The sequence below is a fragment of the Mirounga angustirostris genome, unplaced genomic scaffold (genome assembly GCF_029215605.1).
Source record: "Mirounga angustirostris isolate CCGP_5_RB_7025 unplaced genomic scaffold, mMirAng1.0.hap1 SCAF_3, whole genome shotgun sequence".
NCBI lineage: Eukaryota > Metazoa > Chordata > Mammalia > Carnivora > Phocidae > Mirounga > Mirounga angustirostris.
Window position 1 is genome coordinate 119,541,038 of NW_026991711.1, and position 11,232 is coordinate 119,552,269.

Genomic DNA, 11,232 nt, shown 5'->3' on the forward strand with positions numbered 1-11,232 from the left:
AACAGCTCCATGTTTAGTGTTAGAAATAAAACAATCATCTCATTTAGAAAAATCAAGACATCATTTGATTAATAAAGGCTATTCTTCCCCGATTTTTATACTTGCTTGTCTTCATTTAGATGATGTAAATTCATGAGAAAAGAACAAGTTTTGTTATGGTATAAAAATCTTAGGTACAACAAATTACAAATATTCAATTTTTTAACAAACAAAAATGTTTTCCTTTTCCAAATGTAAACATCCGGTAAATAAAAGAAACGTAATATTCCAGGTATAGAAACACTTGAAGTTCATTTATGAAAGAGGTGTATTTGGTAGCATTTTTGTGAACTTCTTCCCTGCAGCCTTTAGAATAAAGCACAGGATCTGGGCTCCCGGAAGGGGTTGCTTCCAGCGGAAACACCTACAAGCAGGGCATCCTTGCAGGCACTCTGCATGCAGTAATATCAAAGCTCTCCAGAGACCTATAAGACCTTGACCATCTCTACGCTAGCCTCCAGCTTGAGCTGCTCCACCAGGCATATAGGGTGTTCATGCTGGCCCCGTAAGACATGCAGTGGCACTGGGCTCCCAAGGCAGGCAGTTTCCTATCACTTTAAAGACAAGGAACAAAATCTCTAACCTGACCTAAAAGGCCTGCTTCAACCAGCTCTAGTGTACCTCCTACTGCTTCTCATGTCATATGATCCCTTTCTCTTTTCATTCTAGCATCAAAGAGAGGCAAAACAAGCCAAATTTCTCCTGCCACAGGGCCTTTGCACACATTATTCCTTCTTCTAATAAACTCTCTCCCACCCTCTTGCATGGTTATAACCTACTCTTTCTTTTGACCTCAGTTTAATAGTCTTACTTTGGGAAAGCCTTTCCTAGCTCCCCCTAACCCAGTTTTCCTGCTGTCGATGACCCAACACTTCATTCCTTGGTTATAGAAAGTAATTTTATACCTACTCAGGTGATAATAATGTCCTGATAGACTCGTAGCTTCATTTTATGGAGCCATTTTTGTACACTATTATATTCCCAACACCCTTTTCAATTCTTGGAAAAAATAGTTCCTCAGTCAGTGTTTGTTGAATTGAATGGATAATTGAATGAATGTTTTGTATTTATGGTATTCTCCAATAAAAAATTTAAATGGTCCTCCTTTCATGAACTAAAAAGATCCATGAAGTTTGCTCCAACTATTCTAGTAAGCATTATCTTCCTTCTTTGAATATCACACAAATGATAAGTTACATACTATTGGCATTTACTTGTTCTTTCTGTTTCTATAGGAGATATGCCCTTCAAATCTGGGGTCATACTGTCCACTTGAGTTGATTTACCTACTCCACTGCATCTCATGCTGCATCTTGTGCCACAAATAAAATACTGCTAGTTTAGATTCAGTATGAAATAAATAGTAACTGATGTGAGGCTTTATAAAACCCATTAGGAAATTTGTGGAGAAAGTGTGAGAGAAGCAACTTTGATAGATTAGCATCCCTCTCTTTTTGGAATTTTATACGGACCTGACTTTGGAAGTTTAGAAAAAGAGTATGGTGAAACACAAAGATATGTTGAAAAGAGAAAAATGGAAAAAATATAACAGACAAATGCCAACAGACAAATTAAGGGTGGAAATATGAAAGTTGTATGGAATGGAACTTAGGGAAAAATTATTTGTAAATAAAAAGGAATAATTTATATTGATTAAGAGCCAATCCATCATGTACTTCTTGCAGCTATAAACTTGCATATACTGAATAACATAAGATCAATGTAAATATAGTACAAACTGACAGAAATACAAGTAGAAATTGAGATAACAATAATTCTAGGAGCCTTTAACCTAAAAATCCTAGAGCTGATTATGCACACACACAGACACACTCACATACAACACTGAACCCAATAAGTAGAGACCTCACATCATTTGCTAATGACTTTGTGATTTTTATAGAAGTTTTTCAAATGCTAGGGTAAACAAAAATTCCAATAGCTTCCTAAAACTAGATATTAAAGCTGCATTGCGTGGAAATAGAATAAAATAACTAGACAGCAAAGTGAGAAGTTATCTAATCACTTAGAAAATGCATAAATCAATTTCTTAAATCTTAAGTTATAGATGAAATCACAGAACTGAATGTATGGAATATGTAAGCATATTATACTAGTTGCAAAAACATGATATTCAGAAGAAAATTTATTGTATCATATAACAATTTTAAAATTAAAATAAATACATTTAAACATATAAGATAAAAAGGATGTAGGAGTAAATAAAACATAGCTATCCTCCATCTCCAAAGGCACTTAACACCAATGGTTTTATGGTGACTTTTGTCCCAGTCTTTAAGGAGCAGGTAATTATTATTTATGCCGCTCTCAAGCATTGAAAAAAATGTGGACACTTCTAAAATTTGTTCTATGACTTCAGTAAAATTATAAAAAACAGACTCTAAAGTTCAAATCTAGGAGAAAAATACTCTGGAATTACCAAGAATATTTGGAAAAAAGAAATGAATTCTGACTTGCCCTAACACATATCAGAGTGTAAGAAGTAGTTATAGTAATTTAAACATTTTGGCATTTTTCTTAAATAGACAAATAGATTCAATTGGAAGAATAAATGCTAATTATTATTTCAAATCCATTGTGAAAATAGCATACAATTTGAAAAGCTGTTGGGATAATTTGAGGGAAACATGTTAGCATTCTACTTCACATCATGTCCAAAGAAATTCTATAAAAATTAGATATCTAAATATAAGAACCAAATATTAAAATAATTTTTAAACAGAAGGCTTTTGGGGCACCTGGGTGGCTCATTCGGTTAAGTGCCTGACTCTTGATTTCAGCTCAGGTCATAATCTCAGGGTCGTGAGATCATGTCCCAAGTCAGGCTCTGTGCTTAGTGAAGTCTGCTTGAGATTCTCTCTCTCCTTCTCCCTCTGCCCCTCCCTCTGCTCTCTCTCTCTCAAATAAATAAATCAATCCTTTAAAAAAAATAAAATGGAAGGCTTTCTAACACAGGAAACTCAATAGTTAAAAAGGAAAAGATAAATGGGTATGACCTTTTAGAAATATAAAATTTGTATATGGGGCAAGACATGTAAGTAAGTGATAGGCCAGGAGAAAATATTCCCCACATATATAAAATACCAAAAAATTAATATCACTAACAGAGCATCTATAAATCAATAACAAAAGATCAAACAAATAGGATAGAGAGGTAAATTTTAGAAAAAAGTGTAAAAGTGTCCTAAAAACATAAACTCTGTCATATTAGAAATGACACTTTTAGGTATCTATGCAGTAGAAATACTGTGAAGATGCATGCAGAAATATGTACAAAGATGTTCGCTGCAATGTTGCTTAAATCACAAAAGATTAGAAACAACCTGTGTCTATATAGTTCATAAGTTAAGGTACATCCAAAGGTGATAGTAGGGCGACTGAACACAAAGATAAACTACAATACAACATGGGTGCTGACCACATAAAATGAATTAATCAGAATGGACATGGACCATAAATAATGAGCACAAAGGGCACTGCTATATACTGGCTTGATTTCAGCCATGGGTACACCATTTTAGGCAGCTGCTTTTAAATTTCAGACTGATTTGTATGAATTGCCCTTGAAGGATACCCATAACATACTACTTAAGGGTGACAGAGTAAGTTGCAGAATTGTCTCCATGCATTTAACATGATTTTCTGTTTTACAAAAAATTAAAAGAAACAAAAAATCCACTGTTTATGTGCAGAGTGTTCTGTATATACTTTCTAAAATATTTTGAAATATTTAATATTTAATTCATCACTTATATTAATATTTTTTATTTATCAGTTGTTAACCCTTCACCATATTTCCTATATGCCTTAACCCTTCCTCTAATCAGCTGCTCTCTTTTCCTTCCTGCCTCTCAAAAAGGATGATATAGCAAAGAGAAGAGGGAAAAAGAAGTAGCCAATTTTGAATTGGCTATGATTACTATGCAGGAAGAAATGGAAATGGTGCAGGCCTGGAGAAGAGATTTGGCGGAAGACACGGTGAAGTCAGAGGATGCCACCTTCCATCACTTCCCTCATCAAAGAGAAAGGAGGAGGACAGTTGGGGGGTAAGCAATGAGATGTTGATAGAAAAGGGTTTGTGAGGAGGAGACTCCAAATCCCATCCTTCAGCCATCCTGGAGCAAAGCCAGATTAAGACCAGGGTAGGGTGGTGACAGCTTGCTGGAGGATTTGAAGAACTGAAAGGAGGACCAGGCCCCTCTGCAGAGAGGTGGCTGGCTGCGTGGTGTGTCTGGGGAGATGGGTCTGAGTCAGCTTCACAAAGTCAGGATTTCTAGGGTGGTGCAGGAACCGTGGTGGGAATCCTGGACACCCAGGGACGTTCACAAGAGTTCTTATTAGTCCAAGGACAGCATGAACTTGATACCAGAAGTCATCTGACTTTCAGAGCCTCTGCAGGGAGGGACCTCCATGAATCTACCACCCAGGATCCTATTAGATAAGAGTCATCTCATTAGATGCCACAATGGAAGGATAAGGACAAGAACAAGATGCTTTGGCATTTTGTAAGCTCACAACTGTGTGCCCAACTCTGAGGAGGGAGGCGGGGTGTCATCAAGGGGAAGAACTGATTCAATAGCATGGGAGCTCCTACTACACGCCAAGTGGTAGAAAAAGAAAATTACCATTTTCTGTATGCTTGAATTTGTAGAGGGAAATTTATACCTGCCATTACCTGAATCTCTGTCTTCTCTCCTTTTATTTATTTATTTACTTATGTATTTATTTATTTAATTCCAGTACAGTTAAAATACAGTGTTATATTAGGTGTACCAAAAATGATTCAACAATTTCATACAACACCCAGTGTTCATGATAAGTGCCCTCCTTAATCCCCATCACCTATTTCACCCATCCTCCTATCTCCCTCCCCTCCAGTGACCATCAGTTTGTGCTCTATGGTTAAGAGTCTTTCTTGGCTTGTCTCTCTCTCTCTTTTCCCCTTGCTTGTTTGTTTTGTTTCTTAAATTCCACATATAAGTGAAACCATATGGTATTTGTCTTTGTCTTCTCTCACATTCTTTAAATCCCAAACCCTTACTGTTACTGCACCCCCCTGAGAATTTTTAGGGAGCAGGTGGAGATTTTCACTTTTTTTCCTTAAAAAACCTCTATGTTATATTGAATGTTTCACAATGGTACACACTTCTTCTGTAATTAAAAATAACAAAGAAAATAATAATTGACACACACTCCCATACATCAAATAGTAGGGCAAAAGAAGTGTCGAATTACTTGTTCAAGGTTAAATGTTTCCAAAGTAAGCATCCCTTTAATTTTTGGCTACAGTAATCATTCATATTTTCTGCATCTAAATTTAAATTGATTGACCAAATAAAGTAGATGAAGGCTTTTTGTTTAAAGAACACTGTGAAATGTGTTGGACCTGCTTCTTTTCATGCCCCACCATTGCTGAGCAATTCAAGCAACTATTAACTCGGCTGATGCCTATTAAGGGCCGCATGCAGTCTTTCAGAATTTCCTTCCTAAGACAGCAGGGCAGAATCAATGGCAGTTTCAGCTCTCCTGAAGATTGATGCAGGGTTGCAGTGCTTAGCAAAACCACGTGATCTTTTAATCAATCACTGAAATAGATCTATGCAACTGGTGTCAAGAATCAAAGTAATTTCACACTCACCTTCCCAATTCCCTAGAATCAAAGAAAATAGAATCCAAATTAGACTTACTGAGCCACACTACTGAGCCCCTACTCCCAAAGGGACTTAATATTTGTCACTGTTCAAAAAACTTGTCTTGCAATAAAAAAAAAAAATGGAGGTTGGCATATTTATCTGTAAATATGAAAGTGATGGAGCATTCCCTATGGTCCTGGCTCATAAATAGGCTAAGCCAGAATGTTGTCACATGAAACCATAATTCCTAATCACTGGCATGTAAATAGTGGCTGTATCTCTTCATAGGATTCTAGAAAGGTTTTGCAGAAATCTTATAATTCACTCTCATGACTCACATAAAATTTAATAAAATATTTCTACACAGAAGATTGTTTTTTGCTCTTAAATATCTTGAGGAAAGAAGTTTCTCTAAAAATACAATTTATAGCCTCATCATCTTTACTTCTAGGAATTTCTTCCACGTAAGATCAACTCTTGATTTAATCTACATAAAAAGGAAGATGAGTAAACCAGTGGGTACAGAATGGTAAATAATTTAAAAAGTAATTTAACCTTGCCCTCAAGTATCGTGGGAGCATTACATAGTGAAGAACAATGTAATGTTATCTTGGTAATGTTTTTAAGAACTTTTATTAGCTGACCCACCCAAAATTCAAGTGTGTATCAAAGGAGTGGCCATATTCAGTGCTTCTCAAATTCAGGACCAAAATAGCATCTTCAATCATCTTCCTGGCCTCTGTGTTTGAACACATAGCCTCTCTCTGAACACTTTGGCAGTTGCCTTCAATCTCACTGGGTATGCAGGTAGATGAAGTAGCAGAAATGTACAGTTGACTCGAATAGATGCAGCTCTCAGCCTTTTATCTATACTTGAAAAAGAATTTATATAAATCAGCATACCATAACATATAAAACCTGGGCTGAAAGCATACTGGGGTCTTCTTAGCAGATCAGGAGAATGGGGAAGGAAGAGAAAACAAGTGACCAGAGTTGAGAAGCTAATTCCACTGCACTGTGGACTCCAAAATGAGAGGATCCAGCATTCATCCAAATAGGCTAGGAGTATGGTTAACTTGAGCTTGAGCCTGACAGTCGTGAGTACCCCACAGCATGTGCTGTTATTGATGAGACATAATAGTAATTTCAGAGCAGCATTATGCTCTATGTGATGAGGTGGGTGGCATCACAATTCTCGATGGTCCTAGCGACAACTATGAGTATATCCAGACAAAGTTCCAGTTCCCTGAGAGAGGAAAGCTTTGGCAGGATAACAGAGTCAGATGCCAAGACATTCAGACAGAAGCCAGCCATGTAGACTAGACAAGTGGGCTTCAGAGGAAAGGCTGTGGTTCTCTGGACAAAAGATTGTCAAGGTGTTGAGCATGCCAGATATCATAAGATCAATCAAATCCCACCAGCTGGTCTCCTGAAAGCTACTGTTATACTCTCTAATTAGCTCAGAACCTGGGCAGAAATGAGCCTTTGGTTAAGGTCCAAAGATTCAGCAGAGCTGAGAAAATCGTGAGCTAGGTTAGTTAGACTTTTGGGATCCTCTCCTATGAACTACCATGTACAAGGTGCCCCAGAGATATATGACGAAGATAAACCATAAGATTCCTTCTAGGAAGTATTCCTTTCCCTGCTCAGATTTTAAGACCAAATAATTTGTTATTTTTAAGTCTAAATTTAAATGTGATTTATTGTCATTTCAAAGCAAACGCTACTTTGTGTTTTATAAATGGAAACCAGGTGAAATGTATCCTTTGAAAGACATTCTTTGGAGCTATGTTTAATCAAACTCTTAACACCCAGATGATGGTGTTCTTGGCAGAATTTCAAAATAAATGCCACTCTGAGGACAGGACATGAAATTATAGTATAGCAAGGAATATTTAAGCAAGATACTAAGATGACAGTGCCAGTTAGAGTGACTTTGGAATGCAGGACTGTGAGGTCACATGATCCTATGGAATTAGGTCAGGACATTTTTGATAATAAGGTGGGTTTAGTTTAAGAGTGGTGTCACCTAGAAACATAGACAACTCATGTCTTACCATTAAAAGACATTTTGCCAATGTTAGGCATATAACATTTACTTTATTGAAATAAATGATTTTTAAAAAGCAGATGGTATGTGGGGAGTATTGTAAACTTTTCCAAAAGTAGATATTTACCGACTGTAAAACCCATATCTAAGGCTCTTATGCCAGGGATCAGAGACAAGAAGCACGGTGATACAGTTCCAACAGGACTGATTTTGATTCAGGACGAATGAGTAGTCTCCTGCTCAGTGAAACTTACTACCTCATCTCTTTCCAGTGAGATGAACAGAATCAATCTGCTTTCAGAAGAAAGGTGGCCTTCATGTCCCCAATGTGTCTGTGTGTACTAAGAATGCATCTGCCATCTGGAGAGAAGTCTAGCCTAGAACATTACTCTTGTTGGAAAACTAATTAAATTTTTTTTTCTTCCTGAGGAGCTAAACTATAGTATCGTGGAAAGATACTTTGAAATTCTGACACCACCCTGGCAAAAACTTCCTATCCTTCAGAGCAGGGACTGTGTTCTTTGCAGTGCTATGCAGATTCTGAAACACAATGCTATGACTACAGGCTTGGATTCTGTGTGTGTTCTCAAGCCTTGAGACATGAAGGTATTAAGTTTTCTTTCCCAGAAACAATGCAGTGTTTCTTATATCTGATTATTTAGTGGCAGAGACCACATCTTGTGCTGCTTTAGAAAGAATGATTTATCCATTAACGCCTTTTAGCCATATAGCAAGGAAACAAAATCCTGTTAAATCCATGAGTCTGTACCTCAGGGATCATTTTGTTTTGGATAAATAGATGCCCCCAAGCTAGCTTAATTTTCCTTTAGAGGCAGAGAGCTTAATGGAAGAACTAGCCTTTGAACTCGGAGAAAGCTGAGAGGCTATGTCTGCACCTGCCTCAGTAAAATAATTTCAAAGTCATTTTGAGTGTAACTTCTGGACAAACCTATTAGAAGTGGTCCCTTTAGAAGTGAGATCAGAAACTTACCATATTTATGGCCAAGGTGTAATAGAAGATGATTTTAGCACAATGGAGAAGTTGTAAGAAAAAGCAGGCATGTGAGTGAGAAAGGAGGACTCAGCTTTCTGATTTGTACCCCAGTCTTGCTGCTTCTGCCAAAACCCTGCAACTCCAAAGACCCTGGGCAGGCTGCTGCTTGTTCTGGCCAGACAGCAGAGCCACCTGCCAGGAGCCTGCAGTCTCCTATACAAAAGGGAAGAGTAAGGAATAATGAAAGCACAGGCAGAGAAGGCACCTCTAAGATTTAGTCTGTCTAATTCCTGAACTTCCTGTGTAGGATCCCTGCTGAATGGGCATCCAGAAACAGGAAATTTATCCTCTCCAAAGGCAGTTCACTTCATATTTATATGGCTATTAGAAAAATCTTGCTGGTTAAGAGTTGAATCTTCTCTGTGTGTAGCTTGCTGTACTCACTGTTGCCACTTTTTTCCCTTTCCTTCAATGGTAAACACTGCTACTTTTTGACCATTTTTCATTTAACATGGTTTTAAAACCCTTGTCAGTATAGTTGTTTTCTTTGAATACACTGATTTGTTTACAACTTTAAAAAAAATATGATATTAGCACCAGAACCACTCTAAGATTGGAATAATCAAGAAACGGAAGAGAGCTGGCCTCTGGCTTGCCCCTGCAAGAGTCTTTCCTTCCGTCAGTGCAGGCTAGGTTCACACTTTTTTGGCTATCTCCAGATTCCATTGACTAATCTAGAGCTTCTTCTTGAACGAAAGTTTACATCTTTGGTATTTGTGGTCTGTTGATATACCACATTTTCCCCATTCGACACTTGCCCAGCTGTTTTAGACCCAAGTATAGGACCTTGTATTTTCCCAGGTTAAAATTTATCTTGTCAAAATCAGATCATTACTCAAGTGTCTCAGAATCTTTAGGTATCCAGATTTAGTCAATCAATATATTCTCCCTCTGCTCCTCAATTTCCTCCTAAATGAGAATAAAACTACAGTAGTAGTAGTAAAGACTGCACCATCCAATACATGGGAAGTGCCTAGAAGGGGGACAAATACGTAGTAAGACCTCCATAAAGTAAATTATTATCATTTTTTAAAGATTTTATTTATTTATATGACACAGAGAGACATGGTGAGAGAGGTAACAGGGAGAGTGGGAGAGGGAGAAGCAGGTTTCCCACCGAGCAGGAAGCCCGATACAGGGCTCCATCCTGGGACCCTGAGATCGTGACCTGAGCCAAAGGCAGACGCTTAACAACTGAGCCACCCAGGCACCCCAATTATTATCATTTTATAAGTAAATCCAGTCTACAAAAATGTCTTTTAACTTTAAAGGACATTTGTTGATGTCATGCAAATAAGCCCCAATGTTTTAGAGTAAAATATTTTAGTCAAAACTCTATTGTAAGCAGAGTTTCAACAACAACAAAAAATTGTTTAAGCAACATAAGTGAATACTAAAGGCCTTTACAATTAGAGAATTCAAGGAGAAAATAATTTTTTTAAATTTCTATTCATTTTCAAGTAAAGAGAGCTATGTAATTGGACAAGTTGAGGCTTATTTTGAATTGCCTCCTAAAACCCTCCTAGAACCATCTGCTCCTAGCAAACTCTAAATCTACCAAAATGATAAATTGCTTTGCATCTCCTCTATGTGAAATCATTACTCAAAGCTATAGGGGTGGATCCAAGTTTTTAATGACATAGCACCATGTGTGAAAAAGTTGAAACTTTCCCTACTGTCAATCTGATACCAGAAGAATTACAGGATGACATAGTGGAAACGTTCTTGGTTTCTGATGTCTCAGATCTGGGTTCACAACTTAGCACGAGAACATTTTAGCTATGTGACCTTGGATAAGTTACTAACCCTCAGTCCCTCCATTTTCTCATTTGTGAGAGTAGGATAATTGTAACTTCTCTAGTTGTAAGGATTTCGAAGTAACGTGTGTAAAGTACCAATTATGATTAATACTAGCAGTTATCAATCATTCATATGAAAGGATGATGATGACAGTAGTCCACAAGAATTTGTTGATGCCTACCAAGTTTCTATGAACAGAATTTGAAAATCAGCCATGTCGATAATACAATCCAACTGGAAGACAATAGTAAGAGGAGAATATCAAAAATAGGACTATATTACATTCCAATTAAGTGCTTGGGAATCAGTGTGGAAGCAAAATCTCTCTTAAAATAATAACTTTTCATTTCTTAATTGAAAACATAGGATAGAAGAAAGTCAGATGGGCTTAGAGGATGGCCTAATATTCTGGCATATCATTTCATTGAAACTGGGAATATTAAAAACTTGTAACTTCATTCAGCCTTTCTTAAGTGACTGATACATGACAGGTAACCCGTACTCTAAGAAGACAATGCCCTTGGTGGTCATAAAACTTTTCTTATAGACTTCTCCAGTGTCTAAGCACTCTTTATGAATGCACAGAATTATAAATGGAAAATATTTTTATCTCAAAAATCATTGAATCATGGAAC

The 11,232-nt window shown here is 37.1% G+C and overlaps 1 pseudogene; it reads right to left on the reverse strand.

Moving 5' to 3' along the window:
* Positions 1-347: 347 nt before the first annotated feature.
* LOC123838479 (guanine nucleotide-binding protein G(I)/G(S)/G(O) subunit gamma-10-like) lies at positions 348-553 on the reverse strand (annotated as a pseudogene).
* Between the last annotated feature and the right edge of the window lie 10,679 nt (positions 554-11,232).